The 3,284-nt window shown below is 54.5% G+C and overlaps 2 non-coding genes across 2 annotated transcripts; both read left to right on the forward strand.

Moving 5' to 3' along the window:
- The first annotated feature begins 603 nt into the window (after positions 1-603).
- Positions 604-2,413, forward strand: LOC145762898 (small subunit ribosomal RNA). The gene has a single exon (XR_014288094.1). It is a non-coding gene; the product is annotated as a small subunit ribosomal RNA (ribosomal RNA).
- Positions 2,414-2,658: 245 nt separating this feature from the next.
- Positions 2,659-2,812, forward strand: LOC145762895 (5.8S ribosomal RNA). The gene has a single exon (XR_014288092.1). It is a non-coding gene; the product is annotated as a 5.8S ribosomal RNA (ribosomal RNA).
- The last annotated feature ends 472 nt before the right edge of the window (positions 2,813-3,284 follow it).

Below are 3,284 nucleotides of genomic sequence, written 5' to 3' on the forward strand. Positions count from 1 at the left end.
ACGACATCGGCCGACGCCCGATGAACAATTTCCCGCACAGAAACGCACGTTTTGGAAAATTGTCGAAATTCGACAAGTTTGCTACCTTTGTCGCGAGACCAGCTTCCCTGTATACTATGAGGGAAGACGTCGTTGTGGCGAAATGAGCAAATTGGCGATGCGGTTGTCGGTTGAAGGTATTTGGTGACAAAACGATGTGGTGTCGTGCAGGCGATGTGCGCTTTTGGGCAGACTTGATGCTGACCCGCGAAGGCGTCGTAGCTAGCAGCGAGGCTCTGAACGTTGGACGGAAAAAATTAAGTAGCAAATACGAGTTTGTGTTTCGGCGCGCGACCACGGCCTCGGGCCGTAGTTGCGGTGGCCGGTGCGCACGCAAGTGATAGTTTTCTCGGTTCGCTTTTGTTGGGCGTTCCTGGTGTTGTATGCAAACGCAGCCCGCGCGCGGCTTCGCCCGAAAGGGCGTCTGGCCGGTGTCGACGGCGTCCAGATCGCGGCTTACGCCGGGTTTGAGGAGCTAAGCAAAAATAGTGATTGAGTAATACAGTGCGATACCGCGACGGGGAAAGCGAAAGACTCCGTTCGCGTATTTTGTCGGCCGATAGTTACCTGGTTGATCCTGCCAGTAGTCATATGCTTGTCTCAAAGATTAAGCCATGCATGTCTCAGTACGAACTTGCGTACGGTAAAACTGCGAATGGCTCATTAAATCAGTCGTGATTCATTTGATCGTAAATTTTACTTGGATAACTGTGGTAATTCTAGAGCTAATACATGCAAAAAGCGCCGACCTTGCGGGAGGCGCGCCTTTATCATATCAAAAACCTGCCGGGCTTCGGCTCGTCTTGTTGGCGACTCGGGATAACTTTGCTGATCGCACGGTCTTGCACCGGCGACGGATCATTCAAGTGTCTGCCCTATCAACTTTCGTCGGTACGGTATCTGCCTACCGAGGTTCTTACGGGTAACGGGGAATCAGGGTTCGATTCCGGAGAGGGAGCCTGAGAAACGGCTACCACATCCAAGGAAGGCAGCAGGCGCGCAAATTACCCATTCCCGACGCGGGGAGGTAGTGACGAAAAATAACGATACAGGACTCTAACGAGGCCCTGTAATTGGAATGAGTACACTGTAAAAATTTTAACGAGTATCCATTGGAGGGCAAGTCTGGTGCCAGCAGCCGCGGTAATTCCAGCTCCAAAAGTGTATATTTAAGTTGTTGCGGTTAAAAAGCTCGTAGTTGGATTTTGGGCGCAGGCGTTCGGTCCGTCGCAAGGCGTGCACTGTTCGTTCTGGCTTTACCTCCGGTTTTCCGTCGGTGCTCTTGACTGAGTGTCGGCGGCGGCCGGGACGTTTACCTTGAAAAAATTAGAGTGTTCAAAGCAGGCGCTTCGCCTGGATAGTGTTGCATGGAATAATGAAATAGGACCTCGGTTCTTTTTTGTTGGTTTTCGGAGCGCGAGGTAATGATTAAGAGGGACGGACGGGGGCATTCGTACTGTGCCGTTAGAGGTGAAATTCTTGGATCGGCGCAAGACGAACGACTGCGAAAGCATTTGCCAAGAATGTTTTCTTTAATCAAGAGCGAAAGTCAGAGGTTCGAAGACGATCAGATACCGTCCTAGTTCTGACTATAAACGATGCCAACTAGCGATCGGGGGGCGTTATTTTGACGACCTCTCCGGCAGCTTGCGGGAAACCAAAGTCTTTGGGTTCCGGGGGAAGTATGGTTGCAAAGCTGAAACTTAAAGGAATTGACGGAAGGGCACCACCAGGAGTGGAGCCTGCGGCTTAATTTGACTCAACACGGGAAATCTCACCCGGCCCGGACACAGCGAGGATTGACAGATTGAGAGCTCTTTCATGATTCTGTGGGTGGTGGTGCATGGCCGTTCTTAGTTGGTGGAGCGATTTGTCTGGTTAATTCCGATAACGAACGAGACTCTGGCTTGCTAAATAGTTACGCGGCCTTCCCGGCCGGCGTTTAACTTCTTAGAGGGACTAGTGGCGTTTAGCCACACGAGATTGAGCAATAACAGGTCTGTGATGCCCTTAGATGTTCGGGGCCGCACGCGCGCTACACTGACCGGATCAACGTGTGTTCGCCTTGGCCGAAAGGTCTGGGTAACCCGATGAACCCCGGTCGTGCTAGGGATAGAGAATTGAAATTATTTCGCTTGAACGAGGAATTCCCAGTAAGCGCGAGTCATTAGCTCGCGTTGATTACGTCCCTGCCCTTTGTACACACCGCCCGTCGCTACTACCGATTGAATGGTTTAGTGAGGTCCTCCGATTGGGCCCGGGCTCGACTGGCGACGGTTGGGTCTTGGCCCGAAAAGACGATCTAACTTGATTACTTAGAGGAAGTAAAAGTCGTAACAAGGTTTCCGTAGGTGAACCTGCGGAAGGATCATTAGCGCGAGAAAAAAAATCGAAGAGCGAAAGAGCAAACACCGGGACGGCGACGTGCCTCGGCGCGTCCGCCGCCCCGCGATCAGGAACTTGTTTTGTCGGCGTCGAGTGCCCGAAGGCTTCATGCGGTGCGCGGGCTTGTCGCACTATTTGTTGCGACCGCGACCCGCTCGGCGTCACGCGATTTTTTCAGCCGGATGGCGAATCGAGGTTAGGAATCGAAGAGCGAAAAGCAAACAAACAAACGATGGCTCTTGGCGGTGGACCACTCGGCTCGCGAGTCGATGAAGGACGCAGCAAGCTGCGTGATTTAATGTGAATTGCAGAACACATTGAGCATTGACGATCTGAACGCGTATTGCGGCCTCGGGTTCATCCCGGGACCGCGTCCGTCTCAGGGTCGCAGAAACGACAACGGCCGGCGGGATCGGCTCCGCGACGGCTCGGCTCGCGTGCGTATGCCCGGCGACGGGCAATCGCCGCTCGGTTGAAGGTGGAAAGTTTTGGTATTCGGGCTCGCGTCAGCGATGCGTGGCGGCCGGCGAGCCGCGCCGCGTCCGCTTGCCGCCCGAGTCGCAACGACGGCGCTGTCGACCTCGAGCTGGGGGCCTCGACGCGTCGGTCGCGATTCGCGCAGGGCGAGTAGGAGCCGCGGGGCGGTGCTGTGTCGGAAGTCGAGCGCGCGAGGGCGCGGCGTCTCGAAGGACGAGCGAAAATAGTTTTATCGGCCTGAGATCGGGCGAGGCTACCCGCTGAATTTAAGCATATTACTAAGCGGAGGAAGAGAAACTAACGAGGATTCCCTCAGTAACGGCGAGTGAAGCGGGAAGAGCCCATCGCCGAATCGGGCCGCTACGAGGAGCGGTCCCGAGTTG

This window comes from Corella eumyota, unplaced genomic scaffold, assembly GCF_963082875.1.
Source record: "Corella eumyota unplaced genomic scaffold, kaCorEumy4.1 scaffold_245, whole genome shotgun sequence".
Lineage (NCBI taxonomy): Eukaryota > Metazoa > Chordata > Ascidiacea > Phlebobranchia > Corellidae > Corella > Corella eumyota.